Source organism: Staurois parvus, unplaced genomic scaffold (genome assembly GCF_062004578.1).
Source record: "Staurois parvus isolate SC_StPar_1 unplaced genomic scaffold, SC_StPar_1.0 ptg000562l, whole genome shotgun sequence".
NCBI classification, from domain to species: domain Eukaryota; kingdom Metazoa; phylum Chordata; class Amphibia; order Anura; family Ranidae; genus Staurois; species Staurois parvus.
Window position 1 is genome coordinate 9,276,170 of NW_028318358.1, and position 24,184 is coordinate 9,300,353.

Genomic DNA, 24,184 nt, shown 5'->3' on the forward strand with positions numbered 1-24,184 from the left:
TGGGGCACTATTCCTCCCCCCACTGACACCAACGATGGGGCACTATTCCTCCCCCCACTGACACCAACGATGGGGCACTATTCCTCCCCCACTGACACCAACGATGGGGCACTATTCCTCCCCCCACTGACACCAACGATAGGGCACTATTCCTCCCCCCACTGACACGAACGATGGGGCACTATTCCTCCCCCCACTGACACCAACGATGGGGCACTATTTCCCCCCCCCTGACCCCAATGATGGGGCACTATTCTCCCCTCCACCACACTGACATCAATGATGGGGCACTATTCCTCCCACTGACACCAACGATGGGACACTATTTCCCCCCCCCCAACCCCAACGATGGGGCACTATTCTCCCCTCCACCACACTGACATCAATGATGGGGCACTATTCTCCCCTCCACCACACTGACATCAATGATGGGGCACTATTCCTCCCACTGACACCAATGATGTGGCACTACTCCCACTGACACCAACGATGGGGCACTATTCCTCCCACTGACACCAACGATGGGGCACTATTCCTCCCACTGACACCAGTGATGGGGCACTATTCCTCCCACTGACACCAGTGATGGGGCACTATTCATCCCACTGACATCAGTGATGGGGCACTATTCCTCCCACTGATACCAACGATGGGGCACTATTCCTCCCACTGATACCAAAAATGGGGCACTATTCATCCCACTGACATCAGTGATGGGGCACTACTCCTTCCACTGACACCAATGACATGGCACTACTCCTCCCACTGCAAAATTACAGTTATGAAGTAGCAATGAAAATAATTTTATGGTTGGGGGTCACCACAACATGAGGAACTGTATTAAGGGGTCGCGGCATTAGAAAGGTTGAGAACCACTGATCTAGAGGATGTGAAAAGACAGAAAAAAATCCACATACCCAGAAACATAGCAGCTACAAAGACTTGACATTCCTTCTGGACTGTGTCCAGACACTATTCCTCCCCCCACTGACACCAACGATGGGGCACTATTCCTCCCCCAACTGACACCAACGATGGGGCACTATTCCTCCCCCCACTGACACCAACGATGTGGCACTATTCCTCCCCCCACTGACACCAACGATGTGGCACTATTCCTCCCCCCACTGACACCAACGATGGGGCAGTATTCCTCCCCCCACTGACACCAACGATGGGGCAGTATTCCTCCCCCCACTGACACCAACGATGTGGCACTATTCCTCCCCCCACTGACACCAACGATGGGGCACTATTCCTCCCCCCACTGACACCAACGATGGGGCACTATTCCTCCCCCCACTGACACCAACGATGGGGCACTATTCCTCCCCCCACTGACACCAACGATGGGGCACTATTCCTCCCCCCACTGACACCAACGATGGGGCACTATTCCTCCCCCACTGACACCAACGATGGGGCACTATTCCTCCCCCCACTGACACCAACGATAGGGCACTATTCCTCCCCCCACTGACACGAACGATGGGGCACTATTCCTCCCCCCACTGACACCAACGATGGGGCACTATTTCCCCCCCCCTGACCCCAATGATGGGGCACTATTCTCCCCTCCACCACACTGACATCAATGATGGGGCACTATTCCTCCCACTGACACCAACGATGGGACACTATTTCCCCCCCCCCCAACCCCAACGATGGGGCACTATTCTCCCCTCCACCACACTGACATCAATGATGGGGCACTATTCTCCCCTCCACCACACTGACATCAATGATGGGGCACTATTCCTCCCACTGACACCAATGATGTGGCACTACTCCCACTGACACCAGTGATGGGGCACTACTCCCCCCACTGACACCAGTGATGGGGCACTACTCCCCCCACTGACACCAGTGATGGGGCACTATTCCTCCCACTGACACCAATGATGGGGCACTACTCCCCCCACTGACACCAATGATGGGGCACTACTCCCCCCACTGACACCAATGATGGGGCACTACTCCTCCCACTGACACCAATGATGTGGCACTATTCCTCCCACTGACACCAGTGATGGAGCACTACTCCTCCCACTGACACCAGTGATGGGGCACTACTCCCCCCACTGACACCAGTGATGGAGCACTACTCCCCCACTGACACCAATGATGGGGCACTACTCCCCCCACTGACACCAATGATGGGGCACTACTCCCCCCACTGACACCAATGATGGGGCACTACTCCTCCCACTGACACCAATGATGGGGCACTACTCCTCCCACTGACACCAATGATGAGGCACTACTCCTCCCACTGACACCAATGATAAGGCACTATTCCTCCAACTGACACCAATGATGTGGCACTATTCCTCCCACTGACACCAGTGATGGAGCACTACTCCCCCACTGACACCAATGATGGGGCACTACTCCCCCCACTGACACCAATGATGGGGCACTACTCCTCCCACTGACACCAATGATGGGGCACTACTCCTCCCACTGACACCAATGATGGGGCACTACTCCTCCCACTGACACCAATGATGAGGCACTACTTCTCCCACTGACACCAATGATGGGGCACTATTCCTCCAACTGACACCAATGATGTGGCACTATTCCTCCCACTGACACCAGTGATGGAGCACTACTCCCCCCACTGACACCAGTGATGGAGCACTACTCCCCCCACTGACACCAATGATGGGGCACTACTCCTCCCACTGATACCAACGATGGGGCACTATTCCTCCCACTGATACCAACGATGGGGCACTATTCCTCCCACTGACACCAACGATGGGGCACTATTCCTCCCACTGACACCAACGATGGGGCACTATTCCTCCCACTGACACCAACGATGGGGCACTATTCCTCCCACTGACACCAACGATGGGGCACTATTCCTCCCACTGACACCAGTGATGGGGCACTATTCATCCCACTGACATCAGTGATGGGGCACTATTCCTCCCACTGATACCAACGATGGGGCACTATTCCTCCCACTGATACCAAAAATGGGGCACTATTCATCCCACTGACATCAGTGATGGGGCACTACTCCTTCCACTGACACCAATGACATGGCACTACTCCTCCCACTGCAAAATTACAGTTATGAAGTAGCAATGAAAATAATTTTATGGTTGGGGGTCACCACAACATGAGGAACTGTATTAAGGGGTCGCGGCATTAGAAAGGTTGAGAACCACTGATCTAGAGGATGTGAAAAGACAGAAAAAAATCCACATACCCAGAAACATAGCAGCTACAAAGACTTGACATTCCTTCTGGACTGTGTCCAGACATCCCCCTTCCACCTGTCATTCCCAAGACCCCAAATTTTCCCATCCTCATCCAGGGCATTGTGCACCACCATCTCGACACTATGGATTTTTATCTGAATAAAAACCTGACATCGCGGATTGCATGTGAAGAAACTGACTACTAAACTGTCTAGCAAAAGTGACTTGAAATCATAATCCCTTTGAGTATATTCTTTTTACTCTGCATGATTCATGCGGGAAAGGAAAGGGATACCCAGAACCTCTCCCACCCATTTATAGACTTCTATGTTGAAGGGATACTGAAGCACTGAAGAAATGATCCATTGTCTCCCCTATCCCACCACAATCCACTCTTGGACAACTATGGTTGTCCAGAAAGCAATGTTGCAGGTGTCCTTTCAAATAGAGTCTGCCATGAAAATCTCTCAAGATTAATGAAACACAGGCCCTCTCTCAAGACAGGGCCTGGGCAATCCTTCAAGGCCACTGGCTTGCTAAAGACGGATTCAACAATCTTCCTCTCCAGGGCTTTCTTAGATAGAAACACAATCTCTTCCACCATCACTCACCACTACCAAAGTATTTTTCAGGCACAGAGCAACAATTGGGAACTTATCATGTTGAACCTACAGGCTTATCACTGGTCCACCACTCTCCCAACTTCACAGAAAAAGCCTAAACCAAGACTGAAAAATACCAACCCATCCAGGCAGTTACAGAAAGACTAACACTCTGTAACTGTGGAAAGAAGTAGATTAATCACTTGTCTACCAACCCCAGTTTCCCATTAGATTAGTCATTTGTCTACCAATGCAACAGAAGCTGGTAGAATAGGTTTTTAAACACATTCCCAGCTGTTATGGCATTTAAATTTGTTCAGCCAGTGATGGGCTTTCTGGTAGAAGTGTGAAACAACAAAAGACAAAAGTTCCTTGCTCAACTTGCCAGCCAGCCTGCAAACAAACCAAATTAACCTGTCCAATAGTATGCGTTCAAAACAGGGGTTTAGTTAGCACACATTTGCAAACAAAGCCTCGTCATGGCACCCTGATATTCTGTACTCCTAACTCTACAAATTTTGAGAGACTCCATAGTAGAGGCACATACATTAAATGGATAGACCAAGGGCAGGGTGCCGTGACGAGGCTCTGTAGCTTACGCATGTGTTTGCAAATGTGTGCTAACTAAACCCCTGTTTTAAAGCATACTGTTGGACAGGTTAATTTGGTTTGTTTGCAGGCTGGCTGGCAAATTGAGCCAGGAACTTTTCTCTTTTGCTGTTTCACATGCATTGCCCGTTCATGTGCTCTTTGCTGTGAAGGCCAGTTATAGACTGAGGCCATTTTTTGGTTCACATCCACAGCCCACAGAAGGTCTCACCCCTTCCTGCCCAACTGCCCACATCATGTACACATGTACAGACTTTGCTGTCTCACCTACAGACTTGAGACCAACATGGCATGTGTTAAAGAGTGGGATTATTATTATTATTATTACTACGAGTTTAAATAGCGCCAAAGGGTTTGCTCAGCGCTGTACAATAGGGGGGGCAATACATGGCACAGTACAACAACAACAAACAACGTACGAGGGATGGACAGAGATCAGCAAACATATGTTCACTGATATCCCCTCTGGGGAATGCACATGGAAGAGATGTGTATTACGACACTTTATTATTATTATACAGGATTTTTATAGCGCCAATGGTTTGCTCAGTGCTTAACAATATAAATTTATGCTTTATCTGTCGCTTTCCTTGACTGCTGTGGCCAGCTAAGAAGCTAATAGAGGGCAGAGGAGACATCAAGGGTCTATTTGATTTGACAGAGCCTGTCATTAGAGTATGCTATCACATAGGAGGCTATTGGCCCACTATGTGATAGCAATAAAAGTGTGTGTCAAAAATAATAATAATAAAAAAGTAACATAAAATGAATTAAAAAAAAGCAGATTTTTGTTTTATTAAAGCTCTAGGGCCATTACTCATGGTTAACTTTGATAGCCTGAAAAAGCTTTTAAAGCATCAGGTCAAATATCCAGAACTCAGAGAGTGGACACACACACACTATATATATATATATATATATATATATATATATATATATATGCAGTATATAATGGGACATCCATATTATAGTTGATCAATGTTTTTGGTTGGTGTAAAAATGCTAAAGGAAACACAAATTACAGTAAATTGATACAAATTCCACATCCCCTAACCCAGTGAATAAAAATTACAACATTGTCACAATAGCACCCCCCCACAATGGCCATTTACACTATTTTCTCCTATTGTTTCACTTTCAGTCACAGATCAGGGAGACAAAAGACCCAGAAAAGGGGGAAGGATGGCCCAAAAGAGTTGTGAGTGTGCCTTAGCATGCAGGAAGGTGCTGCTTGGGAAGTCCTACCAAGGCATTCTAGGCCTCTACAAGGGTCAGGAAAGAAGTCAACTGCTCCTCAAATGCATCTATTAATGAATTCTTAATTATCTCCGAATCCTTTCAAATTGAAATCAAACTAATTCTATTGACACAAATCCAAAGCTAATCTACAAAGGCCATCAGCATACTGCAGAAAGGGGTATATTATATACTGTCATTCTTTGTTCACCAGTGTTAAGCAAGTATACACAGGAGGGAATTATTGGCTACTAATGAAGGTCCAATCAAATTTGTGCTTGATGGCCCTTGGATTTTTAATTATGATCATAATCATATGATCAAATAAAGTTTTCACATGACAAGTTAGTTGGCAAGGATGTAACCAAAGGAAATGTCTGTGCCTGGGCTGGAAAACACAACTTTTTCTATTACAGGGTTTTGCTTAGTTGCATGCAGCCTAAAGCCTGCACTTGTGACTCACAAAATACACGTTAACGCAGGCATGCTCACTGGAGGGGAGCTATAACCCTCAGGGACAAGCCTCCACAGTTCATTGGCTGACGTCTTCTGATTCCATCTACACAAAGTTCAGAGATCCTTTGGCTCTATAAAACCCTGGTGGAGCCCATAAGTGTAGACTTCAGTACTCACTTTACCTTTTCCTAGGACAGAGCGGAAAACAGGCATGCCAACCCTAGCTGTACGAGCAGAGCACATTCAGATGCCAAGCATATTTTTTTCTCTTTATCTTCCTAGCACACAACAAAAGAATATCATATAAAAATGTAGCAGCCTCCTGATCCCTAGAAGCATGGTGGTACCCTCAGAGACAGGGTGGGCCGACATTTCACCTCAGGGTGTAGATTAGTTGGGCAATAGTGGAATGTGGTACTTCATCACAGACATTATCTGTTCCTCTCCTGTCCTCAGCCAGACTCCCGCACCACAGAGTCTCAAGTACCAGTACTCACTGGACAGACTTCTTCTGCTCCAAGCACATGTAAAAGCCTTAGGCTTCAGGTCTAATCACTCTGCACCTAACACACCCACCCCAGGCAAGAGCCTGAGTGGAAAAGAGAGCTATCACTTGGTTTTCTCTGAACATTTATACTCTCCCCCAGCATGTACCCGCTGCCATAATCCTCATACTGGTTGTCTAGGGGAAGTATGACTATTCATAAGTTGGTTTTACTGATATCAGAGGTACCAGTGACACCTACTTGTAGAGTGGAGAAACCACAGCTCTACTGACTTTAAGGGAAAACCCAAATGAACAGCAGCCAAACTGAATTTGACTAGTAGCCCCTGTTAAGGACAGGGTGGCTACATATGGTTGTTGCTTATTTACCCAAGAGCCAGGACCTTTCCTTAAGGGGACCTAATACCCTATTACATGCCTATCAAACAGGAAGATTGGGGGTTCACGTGTAGGGGGGACTTTGACTGACAATCTAAAGACAGCTGGTCACTGTCTCACTAAACAGATTAGTAGGGTTCCTCTTACTCTCAACTCTAATAACTCCCAGGAGGCCAAGAATGGACAACCACCAAAGTAGCTTCACTGGAGGACCAGCAGCAGTATAACCAGTAGAAAAACTTTACTGTGATCACAAATCAAAAAAATATCATACTCCAATCACTGTTAAAATCAAGGATTGATAACATTATCACCTTGAGACCACTTGACCCTGGGCTGCCATCACATACAAGCACACTGTCGTTAATACATTTTAAAGCAGTTGGTTAACACTGAGTGGAAATGTTAACGCACTCAATCCAGAGTGACCCAACCGACCACCACCTATCCCTGAAGTCAGACTAGATGCCAGCTCTGAAATCTAATGTATGAATGACAAAATTGCCCTGGTAATGATACTGGACAATGGTACCCCTAATGGATGATTAAGAGTAATAGGCTAGAAGTACTTCCTAGTTTTAGTTTGTCACAATGTTATTATGATGGATGCTTTTTTTAAATAATGGGACCTTCCCAACCGGCAAACATCATGAATCGGGTTGACTGCCCCTTTAAAAGCCGTGGTAACGTATGTCCTGACCTCCTGGTGAAGCTCATGGTCACTTGGGTGAAATGCATTTACGTAAGCAGCGTCAATGCGCTGCGGGCTCTGTCCATACAGGCAGCGTTTTCAATGCCGCCTTGCAGATCACATACTTCATGGCGGCAGGGCCAGTGCTAGACTATTTTGCACCCTAGGCAAGACCAGCTACTTACCAGCTACACACACTTGCCCCCTTTAAAGCTACACCCCCCTTCCTGCACACACTGTGCCCTTTAACTCTACACCCCCCTTTCTGTACATGCTGCCCCCCTTTAACGCTACATGCCCTTTGGATGCGATGACCAAAGTCGCTGGTGGCACTAAAGAGGACAACAGGACATCAAACAGAGAGGAAAAGGAAAACTATCAAGGGAGACAGGACACATGGCGCTGGAGTGGTGAGAGCCTCCAGGCAGATTCTGAGTGAAAGCATTAGGACTTCCATTTGCTATCCTAGAGGGCTGGACTGCTGGGCTCGATGGACTGCTTGTTGTTGAGCTAAAGCACTGATGCTTGGCTATGCTTTATCTACATTGAACTGCCTGAGCCTCTTCCTAGTCTCCTAACTTCTAACTTCGCTGCCTAAGCTGTCTATCCATATGGCTTTATTGACCCAGCTGGCTATTGTTGCTGGTGTTACCTACTAGTTCATGTCCAGAACATATGAACAATTGTTGCAACAAATAGAGGCACCGGCTAAACTTATATTGCTTGAAGTGTTACTAAACCCACAACAGTAAAATCAGCACTGCCCAGACAGAGGTCAGATCATCCAGCCTCATAGAAAAATCAGGGGAAAATGAAAATTCCTCTGACAAGCTTTAACCAGTGCTCTGCTGGACACTGATAGAAGTCACAAGACTGCTCTAACAGCTGATGATACAAGTATTTAGCAGTTTATATTTACTAAAATAATTGCATTTCCATGTTCTGTGTACTGTGGGAGACCGGATATAGTGAATGCAGGGTCCTGGGTTTTAGTAACACTTTAAGCCACTTGATATCAAGGCTGACCAATGTTAACTCTACTGCAGTGGAATACTGTGGCATACTGTAAAGCAGGGGTTTCCAAACTTTCTAAATAAAGGGACAGTTTACTGTCCTTCAGAATTCCACTGACAACTTTTTTGTTGTCAGTGGAATTATGCCCCGTCACTGGTGTCAGTGTAAGGAATATTACCCCATTGTTGGTGTCAGTGGCGGAAATTATGCCCCATTGTTGATGTTAGTAGCAGGAATAATACCTCGAGGGCTGGACAAAGGCAAGCAAAGGACTGCATCTAGCCCCAGGGCTACAGTTTAGAGACCAATGCTATAGAGTTTAGAACAGCCTAAGTAGCCATGTCAAATGCGTTGATTTAAGCCATGGTCTATTACTGAATATGGACATGATATGAGCCTGCATGTTGGCTGACTTTGGAGGATTTCTATGACATTGTGCAGAAATTTGTTATGAACACTCCCCCATTACTGCTGACTATGCTTCCTTAGGATTAAAGCATTAAATTCCAGGCAAACCGACACAGTACCATAGTGAATCCTGTCGATAATATTTGCCATGTGCATCTAGCCTGACTTCAGGGATAGGTGGTGGTCGGTTGGGTCACTCTGGATTGATTGCTTTAACATTTCCACTCAGTGTTACACAACTGCTTTAAAATGTATGAACAACAGCATACTTGTGGTCTCAAGGTGATAATGTTATCAATCTTTGATTTTAACGGTGATTGGAGGAGTTTTTATACCTTTATGACTAAATAGTTTTTTGATTTGTGATCTCAGTTAAGTTTTTCTACTAGTTATACTGCTGCTGGTCCTCTAGTGAAGCTACTTTGGTGGTTGTCCATTCTTGGCCTCCTGTGAGTTATTAGAATTGAGAGTAAGAGGAACCCCACTAATCTCTTTGGTGAGACAGTGACCAGCTGTCTTTGGATTGTTAATCGAGGTCAAGAGATCTCAAGGTGATAACATTGTCAATCCTTGATTTTAACGGCGATTGGAGGAGGTTTTATGCCTTTATGGCTAAAATTATGTTTTTTGATTGTTATCTCAATAAGGTTTTTCTACTGGTTACACCGATGCTGGTCCTTTAGTAAAGCTGCTTTGATGGGTTGTCCTTTCTTGGCCTCCTCACAGTTATTACAGTTGCCCTACTACATTCCTCCCTGTGTTACATGGCACACACATGCCATCACCAAATAATTAAGTACTGGTTACTTAAAACAACATACCATTTCTTTAATTAGCATATACATTGCAACATAAAGCACATTACAGCCTCAATGGCTATTAATACGAAGACAGAAAGCGTCAATAAAATAATTATAGATAAAAAAGATAATAATTATAAATAAAAAAGACAATGCATACTATGAACACAGTATAACTACCAGCACAAGTTACAACTTGACACATGCTCATCAAATTAAACAACTCATTCAATACAATGCAAATAATATTGAAGGTCCGAAAAATAGATACAATGGCCAGTTTCAGGGTGCAAAAGATGAACAAACAGTTTGACAATATTAGCTTCTGGCTGGACTGAGTGAACCTTGTCCTTTAGAATATTCTGACATACCTGAACTTGGTAAAGCATCTCTAAAACCCTTAGGTTCCGTTCACACCCTTGCGTTTTTTTAGTGCTTTTTGCAGAAACGCACTACAGTCCATTTAACATGGTTTCCTATGGAACATATTCACATCTATGCTTTTTTCAGCAGCTGCATTTTTGGAAAGGGTCAGGAACTTTTTTAAAAGCTAAAAGCAAAAAGCAGCGTTTTTGCTACAATAGATTTCAATGGAGAATCTACTGAAATGCATGGTAATGTGTTATTGCCACGTTATGTGTGTTCCATTTTATTCTGCCCAGTAACAAAAAATATTCCACTTTAAAAAAAAAAGAAGAGCTGAACAAAGTGCAAAACGCTGTAAAAGCGTGTGTAGAAATAAGCAAACGAGCTGCAAAAAGCCCTGCAAAACGGACAAAAAGCAAACAGCATAGGTATGAACAGAGCCTAAATAGTGGGGTATTTATTCTGTGAAAGCAATATTGTTTACGAAAGCCAAATTAGTCTGAACCTGCCTTTCTAACTCCAACTGGTCAAATATCTCCTCAGGAATGTAAGGGAATTCCAAACCATGGTCCACCTTGACTAATCTTACCATATGCAGTGGTAGGCAGGATGAACAGATCAACCAGCAGCCATGCCCTTTACTAAGTCAAGTGGTACAGTCAATGAAGCTGAGAGGTACGGTGCCTAATGGATTTCTCCTGACAGTCTCTCTGGGTGACGGCACAACTGCTAGGACAGCAAGGCAGGCATATGTAAAGTAGGTTTCTGTACCTGAGCAGCTGCCTGCTCCTCATAGGACTCCATTGCACTCTGCACAACAAACTCAGTATCAGTCCCCAGCTGCTTGGCCATCAGCAACACTGTCAAAGGCTGTCCATGCTACAGTGTCTCTAAAGGCGGTATAACTACATCCACTACTGTTACTGTAAATTTTACTATGGGGCCCATGAATTGAAGTTACACACCTAATTATCAAAGTACACTAACGAACAAATTATTATTGGCTGAACTTTTTGCCATTAAAGTGTTACTAAACCCCGGACCCTGCATTCACTATATCCGGTCTCCCACAATACACAGAACATGGATGTGCAATTATTTTAGTAAATATAAACTGCTAAATACCATTTCTCATCAGCAGTTAGAGCAGTCTTGTGACTTCTATCAGTGTCCAGCAGAGCACATGTTAAAGCTCTTAGGAGGAGTTTTCATTCTGCTGTAAGAAGATGCAGAACCCCTGACCTCTGTCTGAACAGTGCTGATTGGCCCTGTGCTGATCACATGCACTCTCCCAAGAAAGAAAAAAAACTCTCTAGCAATACATACCAAACTGAGCATGTGCAGAGTGACTCCACATGATATGTCTTATCAGGAGATAAAAGTGAGGCACTGGATGGAGAGGATCAGAGAAGTCCAAATCAAACAGCATTTTTACACAATGCAGAGGATTAACCCCTTAGGTTCCACAGTGAGTATACTAAGCATGCTTTACTGCATATACAGACTATTTTTACTGTTGTGGGTTTAGTAACACTTTAGGTGGTTGTAAACCCTTACATATATCAAGTGAAGTGACTGGCCTCTGGTGATGAAACAAATCCTTCTGTATAAGTTGTACTTTTCTTTCTGAAGTCTTCCCTTCTCTACAAATGTTTAAAGTGCTGAATTTTAAACAGTAGCCTACAGGGCACTTATACCCCCTTCCTGCCCAGGCCAATTTCCAGCTTTCAGTGCTGTTGCACTTTGAGTGACAATTGCGCGGTCATGCAACATTGTACCCATATGAACTTTTTATAATTTTTTTGTGACAGATAGAGCTTTATTTTGGTGGGATTTAATCACCTCTGGGGTTTTTATTTTTTCTTAAACAAACCAAAAACCACTGAAAATTTTGAAAAAAAAAAGTTTTTTCTTAGTTTTTATTATAAAATTTTGTAAATAAGTGATTTTTCTCCTTCACTGATGTGCGCTAATGAGGCTGCAGTGATGGGCACTGATAGGCTGCACTGATGGACACTGATAGGTGGCACCGATGGGCACTAATGAGGAGCCACTGACAGGCATCACTGATGGGCACTGACAGGCATCACTGATGGGCACTGAAAGGCAGCACTCATATATGGCACTGATAGGCAGCACTGACTGGCACTGATAGGTGGCACTGACTGGCACTGTTAGGTGGCACTGACTGGTACTGTTAGGCGGCACTGATGCACACTGATAGGTGGCACTGACTGGCACTGATAGGCAGCACTGACTGGCACTGATAGGTGGCACTGACTGGCACTGAAGGGTGACACTGAAAGGCAGCTCAGATGGGCACTGATATGTGGCATGGATTTAACCATTGATGTGGCACTGATGAGCACTGGCAGGTGGCATGGATGAGCACTGACAGCTGGCACTGATGGGGCTACACAAATCATCAGGGCACACTGATCATCAGTGCCCTGATGATCAGTGTACATGTCGCCTCTTAGAGATGCCGATTACCAGTTCTCCTCTCCTCTCGAGCTGTCAGCATGACAGCTCGTGAGGAGAGAAATGCCAATAACCAGCATTTCCCTATTTACATGTGATCAGTTGTGATTGGACACAGCTGATCACATGAGCGAGCTGACATCTTCGGCTCTTTCCGTTGATCGGTGGCACTAATAGGTGTCACTGACTGGCACTGATGGGTGACACTGAAAGGCAGCTCAGATGGGCACTGATATGTGGCCTGATGATCAGTGTACATGTCCCCTCTGAGAGATGCTGATTACCGGCTCTCCTCTCCTCTGTCATCATGACAGCTTGTGAGGAAAGAAATGCCAATAACCGGCATTTCCCTATTTACATGTGATCAGCTGTGATTGGACACAACTGATCACATGACTGAGCCGACATCTTCAGCTATTTCCATTGATCGGTGATCCGTTGTGTCCGAGGGACACTGCGCGCTCTGGGAGCCACGCATGCGCGGTTAGAATAAGAGGACGTCATATGACATCCTCCCAGAAGAAGAGAACTGCCTTGCGCCCGTCATTATACTATATGGCGGGCGGGAGGCGATTAAAGCTTGTCTAAGAGTACAGAAAAAAGGGGGTGGAGATATGAAGTTACACTCTGCAGAGCTCAGTGAGGAGAATTCTGAGAACTGATTGGAGGGAAGAGACACACCCCCTCCACACAGCACACAGGAACAGAGCTGAGGCTGTCAATCTACTGAAGCTCTCTCCCCTGTCACCACTTTTCTCTTGGTGTCAGGAAAACCTGTCAGAAGTGATTCATGCTGATAGCATAGAGGAACGAAGCAGCAGACAGAAATGACCTTAGTTGCTCCTAATTGAGACAAGTACACACTATAGAGGGATATGCTTTGCTCATACAGTGAAGGAAATAAGTATTTCCCAGTCCAGCCTTGTGTAGGTCTACAATCTTGTCCCTGACATCCTTGGACAGCTCTTTGGTCTTTGCCATGGTGGAGAGTTTGGAATCTGATTGTTTGATTGCTCCTGTGAGCAGGTGTCTTTTATACAGGTAACAAAATAAGATTAGCAGCACTCGCTTTAAGAGACTGCTTCTAATCTCAGCTTGTTACCTGTATGAAAGACACCTTCTGAATGATAGGGGTTCAAATACTTATTTCCCTCATGAACATGCAAATCAGTGCATAATTTGTTAGACATGCATTTCTTTTGAATTTTTTGTTGCTATTCTGTCTCTCAGTGTTACAATACACCTACCATTCGATTTTTAGACTGATCATTTCTTTGTGAGTGGGCAAACATTCAAAATCAGCAGGGGATCAAGTACGTATTTCCTTCACTGTATTTCATGTAATAGATTTACAACCACTTTGTCTGTTAGAATAAGTAACAGATTGCAATACCCTAATGAACAATATGTGCTCATGGCTGTTTTTAGTCCCAATGGTTCCTCATACTTTGTCCTCACTCTCAGCTGCAAGGCCACTGTGTCCCACCTTCCTCACTTCCCACTCCCGAATCATCACCTAATTGGTACCTGCACTTCCAGGCCTCCTCCTTTCACCATGGTGTCATGTCAGCTCACAGTCCAGCATACCACTTTTTTGAACGGCGAGTATGAGTACCGATGCTTTTGGTCAAGTACTCGCCGATACAAACTACTGACACTTTGGAGGCCAGCTAAGAGCACACACCACTTTCTGTTTGACTCCTTGGGATTGGTTGAGCAGCGTCCACCCCTCCCTACTGATACTTTGCAGTGTGATTTGCATCCATACAAAATGTGTGGATGCATATTCCACCGCAAAGAATAGCATGCAACTTGAACAGGAATGCTACTGCTGTCCAAATCGCATGAGGTTTCCCCACTGCTTCTGTGTGAACCCAAGTTTGTCAAACCCTGAGTTCACACAAGAGAGGTGCAGGAAACCTCCCTGCACCGATCCCATGCTGAGCAGAGAGTGGGAGAGAAGGGCGAGTGGGGATGTATACCTTGGTGTTGGCCATCGGAAGATGGAGGCAGATGCTCCAGATTCTCAGCTGTAAGAGAGGAGAGAAAGCCACTGCTTTGCTGCAGATTCTCAGCTGTAGGAGGGGAAAGAAAGACGCAGGGATTTGAAATCCCCATGGCTTTCTCTCCTCTCCTTGCAAGGATGACCGTGCAAGCGAAACAACTTTTGATTGGTCAGCACCATCAGGGTGCTGACCAATCAGAAACCATCAAGCCCGTACTGTAATCCCTGCAAGGAGAGGAGAGAAAGCCTCTCCTACAGCTGAAAATCCGAAACATCTGCCTCCATCCTCCACCTGATAGCTGACACCAAGGTATACATCCCCACATGCCCTTCTTTCCCACTCTCCGCTCAGCATGGGATCGCTGCAGGGAGGTTACTCGCACCGCTCCTGTGGGAATTCTATGACAAGCCTGGGTTCTCACAGAAGCAGTGGGGAAATGCAATTTCGACAGGGATAGCATTCCTGTTCAAATTGCATGCTATTCTTTTGGTGCAATTTGCGCCCATACATGTTGTATTGACGCAAATAGCACCGCAAATTATCGGTTTGGGTATCAGGAACATCTTCACGATCACGAGTACTAGTGAAAATACTCCATCTCGACACCGACCTAGCTGTCACGCTTGCTGCACTTTGTTTAAATCCTTTGAATTGGAATTCCTGGAGATTGTAGCTTATCCACTAATGACCTCTAAATTCTGACATTGCTGGGTCAATTCCAGCAATTTTACAGGTATGTTGATAACCTAATCTTAATTAAAGTTATTGCAAAGTTTCACCTCTTATTTTGTTAATATTATTATTATTAATAATAATAATAATAATAATAATAATATTAAACTTTATTTTATATAGCACCTTCAAAAGGTAGCTTCTCAAAGCGCTTTGCAAAAAAAATTTAAAACATGTTATGCTTTCCTACTCCGTGGTTTTGCATACAGCAGCTCTGATCCTCCTCTTCTCATCTTCTTGGGTCCCCTGCTGTAGCTCCTGCCCCCCCCCCAAGAGACCCTATAACAAGCCCCTTTCTATGGGGCTACTCATGCGTATTCACTCCTGAGCCAGCTCTGTGTGTCCATAGACACACAGAGTTCAACTCATCCCCGCCTCCTGCTACCTCCTTCCTGGCTGTGATTGACAGCAGCAGAAGCCAATGGCTCCCACTGCTGTGCCTGAGCCAATGAGAAGGGAGAAAGCAGAGAGAGCCTCTGCTCTCATGCACATATAAGGGCGGTTGAGGAGGGGAGCTGCATTCAGAAGAACTTTTGACCCAATGAATACAATGCATTAAGAAAACAAAACTCTTCTGCCATTAGAACCATTTTTAAAATGGCTTGTCAGCTGTAGTTCAGTCAAGTGTAAAAAAAAAAAAACAAAGACCAATGTTGCCACCTAGAGGCCACACCAAGATTCACTTCCTATGAAGGTTTGCCTCACTTCTGTACCTTTGCTATGAGATGGTACTCAGTGCTTTCCTAGAAAAGACTTTTATGTTTTGAATCTAATATATTACTTCAGTATTGTTCATTTTAAATGTATGTTAATAACATTCTCTATGCATTCTAATGATTGCATTATTCCAAAGAGCTAAAAAAAAAGTCCCATCCCCAAACAACAAAATAAATACCATCAAACATAAAAGGTATATCCAAAAACCTACATGATAAAACGGATGCACATAATTGTATTGTAATTGTAAAATTAGACTGTTTAAAGCGGTAGTAAGCCACAGAACAAAACAACCTATATGAATAGTGCAGCGCTAAACAACTACTAACTTAAACAGTGCAGAAATCATATACCCTTATATACAGTACCCACATACAAATATCACAAACATGAATAAACATAAATCATAATATACAGAAGAAAACCCCTCCTGATCCTCATCTGAGGGATCATAAATCAGTGCAAATGAGTGTGTGAATCCCTATCCAGGGATGAAAAAAGTAGTGAAATGTGAACCACACTTAAGGAAATCACAATAACTTCAATACACATAAACAACCCCCCCCCACGTATATTCAATTAAAAGTCCACAAAAATTTCATGCTCCAAATGGTCATCACACACATGCAGGTGATATTCTTGTAACCGTGATCATAGGTGTCAATCCTCCAATAGCCAAATTGCCCCCTCACCTTCTTACAAAGACCCCACAGGGCCAGCACGCTTTGTGGATCACCCTTCGATCCTCACAGATGGTACTTTTCCTGGGTTAATACCCCACTTGTGGTCATCAATAGTGGCACTCTCTCCTCTCCTTACAAATCTCCTCCAGCCACTGACACCAGCAATATTAAGTTTCCTCCATGCAGGGCCCCAGTAATGAAACAAAGAACATCCACCATAGTATAATACTGTTTAATCAACTGAAGCCAGACAAACACAATAAAATGCCCACTCACATATATGTAGATGGAAAAACGCCTTCACAGCACACTATGGGTGTATTACATGGGTGTAGGGTGCACCAAGATAGCGCCCCTCGCGGGATGTGACGTCACCACGTACCAGAAGTTCCTCCCCGCGTACCTACACATTATGTCACGCTAAATCACGTGACTTCTTCAAGGATATGAAGTCACGTGATTTAGCGTGACGTAACGTGTAGGTACGCGGGGAGGAACTTCTGGTACGTGGTGACGTCACATCCGGCGTGGGCGCCATCTTGGTGCACCCTACACCCATGTGATACACCCATAGTGTGCTGTGAAGGTGTTTTTTCCATCTACATATATGTGAGTGGGCATTTTATTGTATATTACGATTTATGTTTATTTATGTTTGTGATATTTGTATGTGGGTACTGTATTATTATTATTATTATTATTATTATTACTACGAGTTTATATAGCGCCAAAGGGTTTGCTCAGCGCTGTACAATAGGGGGGGACAATACATGGCACAGTACAACAAAGACAGACAGCGTACGAGGGGTAAGAGGGCCCTACTCTTACGAGCTTACAATCTAGGAGGGAGGGGGTAAAGGTACAGTAGGAAGTGGCTGGGGGGGATGAAGTGGTAGGAGGAATGAGGGAGGATGGCCGTTAGGTGAGGGTGGGGTAGGCTTCCCTGAAGAGATGGGTTTTGAGGGAGCGCCTGAATGTGAATAGAGAAGGCGACAGTCTGATGGATTGGGGCAGTGAGTTCCAGAGGATGGGGGAGGACCTGGAGAAGTCCTGCAGTCGTGCATGGGAGGAGGAGACCAGGGAGCAGGATAGAAGGAGGTCCTGTGAGGAGCGAAGGGTACGGGTAGGGTGGTACCTGGTGATCAGATTGGTGAGGTAGTCAGGGGCAGTGTTGTGAACGGCTTTGTAGGTCAGGGTAAGGAGTTTAAATTTGATGCGTTGGGCAATCGGGAGCCAGTGGAGGGAGAGGCAGAGGGGGGTGGCAGAGGTGGAGCGGGTGGTAAGGTGGATGAGTCTGGCAGCTGAGTTCAGGATGGTCTGGAGCGGGGAGAGCCTGCACTTGGGTAGGCCAGTGAGGAGGGAGTTGCAGTAGTCATAAGGGTATATGATTTCTGCACTGTTTAAGTTAGTAGTTGTTTAGCGCTGCACTATTCATATAGGTTGTTTTGACTTTTACCTTGAGGATGAGGTTCTCAGTGCCAGCAGCTTAGAGGTAGGGATTGCCCATATAAGTGCAGGAGGAGTTTTCCAGATATAAGCCGCAGAACAAAAAAGTCCTCTGCAAGGTAATGTCATATTGTGCTAGTATGAATCGCATACTAGCACCTTATGAAAGACTCACCTGAGAACGAAGCCTTTCAGCATTATGCTGTCACCGCTGCAGAGGCTTCCATCTTCGCTCAGTCTTCATTCCGGGTTTGCGAGTTCCGGCCATCTGACAGGCTGGACCACGATGACGTCACTTCCGCACATGTGTGCGGGAGTCCCAGGCCACAGCGCAGTACTCTGAAGGAACAGTACGGGTATGCTGTTCCTTCAGAGTGTATTCGCTAACTCTAAAAAAAAGAGAGAATATCTCCTAAATGGTGCACATTTAGGAGATACTAATTTTACATACAGGCAACCTTTATTATAAATGTACCTGTAGGTAAAAGTTACAAAACTGAGTTTACTACCACTTTAACATGTTAACAAAAAGTCATATAATGGCCCCTAGTGCCATCTTGGGCTTCTCTGAATACTTTGCTTTGTTACAAAGATGACATCTGACATTCTTTTTTTGTCATTATAGAAAAAGTGTATATGTAAGCTAAAAGGTATGCACTCCCTTTAAGTGATACACAGATGGATCAAAATTCAGCCAGCCGAGCAGGGACCAGCTGAATTTTGATCCATCTATGGTCATTCCCACACAATAGGAGTTGATCAAATAACTGCTGGAAAGCCTTTGACAAGCAGCTGGCTGCAGCCAATAGGAGTTCTACTGTCAAAATACAATGGCACAAAGTGAAGGAATCCTCCATCCACCTAGCTTGTGTGATCCAAAAAACCCCCCAAACATCTATGGCTGGCCTTATAGTAATGTTTAGAGATGAGCGAATCGAACATGGCGAAGTGGAATTCATTTCGAAGATTAGGAAAAATTCGATTCGCGCCGAATCCGAAAATTAGCAAACTTCGGATGCACGAATCGAATTTTCCCAAAAATGGCGGCGACATGTGTGGTCGACGGAGCGGGGATCTCTGGGAAGGCGCGCAGACAAGGCGCGCTGACCCATAATGCATTCATTCATGACATGTAATCGCATTAGCCAATCAGCAGCCAGCCAGCCAGCAGTGTGTAATGGTGGAGCTATAAATCGTGGCCATCTTAGAATTCTCCATTAGCCTCCGGTCATTCAAGAGAGACAGACCTGTCTGTATTAGGGACAGAGTTAGGGCCACAGAGACTTTAGGGCCACAGAATCGTTACTCAGGGACACAGAATCGTTACTCAGGGACACAGAATCGTTACTCAGGGACACAGAATCGTTACTCAGGGACACAGAATTGTTACTCAGGGACACAGAATTGTTACTCAGGGACACAGAATCGTTACTCAGGGACAGACACAGAATTGTTACTCAGAGACACAGAATTGTTACTCAGGGACACAGAATCGTTACTCAAGGACACAGAATTGTTACTCAGGGACACAGAATCGTTACTCAGGGACACAGAATTGTTACTCAGGGACACAGAATCGTTACTCAGGGACACAGAATTGTTACCCAGGGACACAGAATTGTTACTGAGGGACACAGAATCGTTACTCAGGGACACAGAATTGTTACTCAGGGACACAGAATTGTTACTCAGGGACACAGAATCGTTACTCAGGGACACAGAATCGTTACTCAGGGACACAGAATCGTTACTGAGGGACACAGAATTGTTACTCAGGGACACAGAATTGTTACTCAGGGACACAGAATCGTTACTCAGGGACACAGAATCGTTACTCAGGGACACAGAATTGTTACTCAGGGACACAGAATCGTTACTCAGGGACAGACACAGAATTGTTACTCAGGGACAAAGAATTGTTACTCAGGGACACAGAATTGTTACTCAGGGACACAGAATCGTTACTCAGGGACACAGAATTGTTACTCAGGGACACAGAATTGTTACTCAGGGACACAGAATCGTTACTGAGGGACACAGAATCGTTACTCAGGGACACAGAATCGTTACTCAGGGACACAGAATTGTTACTCAGGGACACAGAATCGTTACTCAGGGACACAGAATCATTACTCAGGGACACAGAATCGTTACTCGGGGACACAGAATCGTTACTCAGGGACACAGAATCGTTACTCGGGGACACAGAATTGTTACTCAGGGACACAGAATCGTTACTTTCTGCTTCACAACCACTATTGAATTAAAGAGTATGTCAGACAACACGCAGAGGAGTGGCAGAGGAGGCAATGTTTCAGGAGCGAGCAGACGTGGCAGCAGAGGAAAGGGTTGAGGCAGCACTAGTCGCAGCCAGAGGCCAGTGCTCCTGGTGTCATCCAGCGGTCGTGTCTCCACCGACAACCCTGCCGTCATCGATTGGTTGACTCGGTCGTCTTCCTCTTCCCAGGTCACCTCTGACACCTACAGCCAACGGTCGGTGGGTACGTCAGACACAACCGTTAGTTGGCATGGCCCGGGAGCAAGCCCACTGAAATCACGTGTCCTCTACCTGCCCCTGTCCTTTGGTGTTCCCTCACCAAGCGAAGTATCGCATGCTGTGGGCTCAGCCCCACTGTACAGTAAGGAAGAGCTAACAGAGTGCGGTCAGGAATGGGGGGAGACATCCGCCTCTTCAGCAGCCAGGCGAAGAAGTACTGGCGAGGAGAGTGGCTCGGTAGCCGGTCTAGAGACAGGTCTGTCTCCTGACCCACATGCAGCCGAGGGGGCTAGTAGTGACGCGGAGACCCTAATTGATGATGATGAGGCTGATCACACTTGGCAGCCTCGTCGTCATCAGGCTATTGCTTCCGCATCATCAGGAGAAGAGGGTGCCAGCTTGACAGCGAGCAAAACAGTCGGTGGGTTGCCCAGGAGGCAGCAGGGTCGCAGCAGTGTCAGTGGAGGCAAACGGCCACGGAGTAGAGCACCAGCTCCACTGCAGCCTACCACCACGGCCAGTAGTGGTGCCGGTGTGCACGGAGGAAGTAGCAGTCAGCCAGTGAGGAGTAGCGGGGGCAAAGTTTCCTACTCGGCGGTGTGGCAATTTTTCGTCAAGCCGCCCGAGGAAGTAAACGTAGCCGTATGTCGACTATGTGGCCAGAAAGTCAAGCATGGCCAGGGGGCCCATGTTGGGACTACAGCGTTGCGTCAGCATATGCAGCGTCGCCATTCGGTGGCCTGGGAAAACCGTGATAAAGATACGGCGGTTCTGCCTGCCCCAGCCCCCGCTCCATCACCCGCTCCGTTACTTGCTCCGTCACCCGACGTCAATCGCCCTCTATCAGCCAGTCAAGGCTCCAACACCTCTGCTGAGGGGAGTTGTCGCTCGTTGGCATCTTCCGCTCGTTCAGATGCTCCTTCTCCTGCTACTCCTCTTCATGGATTCCGTCAGCAGTCTTTCTTGGAATCCGTTTCCAAGAGACAACAGTTTGCGAGCACGCACCCGACGGTGCAGAAGCTGAACGTCCTCCTGTCCAAGTTGCTGGTGCTGCAGTCCCTCCCTTTCCAAGTGGTGGACTCAGCACCTTTCCGAGAAATAATGGCTTGTGCCGAGCCGCGGTGGAGAGTGCCAAGCAGGCATTTCTTCGCCAAAAAGGCAGTGCCAGCCCTGCATTCACATGTAGAAGAGATGGCGGGCCAGTCTTTGAGCATGTCGGTCTCTGCCAAAGTGCACGGCAGCACCGACGTGTGGAGCTGTAACTACGGTCAGGGACAGTACATGTCATTTACGGCCCACTGGGTGAACGTGGTGCCGGCACAGCCGCACCAGCAACTTGGACAGGTCACGCCGCTTTTGCCTCCACGTTTGCACGTCCTTAGTCCAGCAAAGTTTTCCGCCTCTACCACCTCTTCTTCCGCCGTGTCCTCAGCCGCCACCCCCGTGCCAAGTCCCATTACCCGACCGGCATATCACATGTGCAGGGCGCAACGGTGTCACGCTGTGCTGCACCTGGTATGCCTTGGCGAACGTAGTCACACAGGGGAGGAACTTCTGAGTGTAATGAACAGAGAAATCGACAGATGGCTGTCTCCGCGCAAACTGAAAATCGGAACCATGTTGACCGACAACGGAAAGAACATGGTGTCTGCTCTGCGTCAAGGAAGGTTGTGCCATGCGCCATGCATGGCTCACGTGTTCAATCTGGTTGTCAAGCGGTTCCTAAAATCCACCATCCCACTGCAAGACATCCTTAAAATGTCACGTAAACTTTGCATGCATTTCAGCCATTCCTACACCGCAAAGCACACCCTCCTTGAGCTGCAGCGGCAGAACGGAATTCCACAGCATCGCCTGATCTGCGACGTTGCAACAAGGTGGAATTCAACCCTACATATGTTAGACCGCCTTTACGAACAGCGAAAGGCCATCACCGATTTCCTGATGTTACAAGCGGATAAAGGTACTCCCCTGTGTAACTTAGATGTCAGCCATTGGCAGCTCATGCGTGACACCTGCCGCTTGCTCAGGCCCTTTGAGGAGGCCACGCTATTCGTGAGTCGGCAGGACTATGGGATGAACGACGTCATTCCTCTGTTGCACGTCCTGGAACAAATGCTGTTAACAATGGCTGGTCAGGGTGCGGTAGACGTGGCGCACAGATCTCAACGCCACATGACCCCTGTGGGGGCAGGACAGGAAGAAGAGGAGGAGGTAGAGGAGGACATTGGTGCTCAGGAATTATTGAGTGAAATGGGTGGTTTTTCCACTCAGCGGACAGGAGTGGAGGAGCAGGAGCATCTGGTAGAGGAGGAGGAGGAGGAGACAGAGGACCCAGACGCACCGTGGCAGTATGCTGTGGAGATGGAGGCAGGGAGTCCCTCGCATTCCTTGGCACAAATGGCCCATAGCATGCTCGGTTGCTTGCGTAGCGACAGCCGAATAATAACCATCAGACAGAGGGATGACTTTTGGCTGTCCACCTTGTTGGACCCTCGCTACCGTTCAAAAATGGTGGCCTTTTTCACACCTGCTGAGAGGGAGGCCAAAATAAAGTACTCTAAAAACCACCTATGTAGTCAGTTGGTCTCTGCCTTTCTGCGCCAACGTCCATCCTCAGACACTGTGGGCCCTGTGCGCTCGCGTTCCGCTGCCATGGCAGCAGGGGAGGGGTGGGGTGGTAGGAGCAGTGGCAGCTCCACCAGCAGCGGCTGCCTCAGTCTGCAGTCGATGATGAGTAGCTTTCTTCACCAGCGCAGTGAGGAAACTACTAACCAGCCGCAGCAGCAGCAGCATCAGGTGGACCTGGAGCAGGACCTCAAACAACAGGCTCGGGCCTACTTGGACAGCACCCTGCCAACCGAGGTAGACAATCCCCTTGACTACTGGGCAACGAAACTTGACCTTTGGCCCCAACTAGCTGAATTTGCCCTTGAAAGGCTGTCATGCCCGGCCAGTAGCGTGGCATCGGAGCGCGTGTTCAGTGCGGCAGGAGGTATTGTAACTCCGCGGAGGACACGACTGTCCACCCAAAGTGTGGAGAGACTCACGTTTGTGAAAATGAATCAGGCATGGATTAGTCTGGATTTCAAACCACCAGTTCCTGACACAACTGACTAAATCCGCCATGAATCATGCCCCAAACATGTTATTATTTTTAACATAGGCCTCTGTATGGCCTTCAATTTAAGCTGCTTACGCTTCGCCACTCTGCCATGGGCCCCTGTACCGCCTCCTCTTGCTGCTGCCAGGTCCAGAGTGTGTCATGGGTCCCTGTACGGCCTCCCATTGCTGCTGACTTCATCGCCAGACTCTGCCATGTGCCACTTTCAGGTCTCCTTA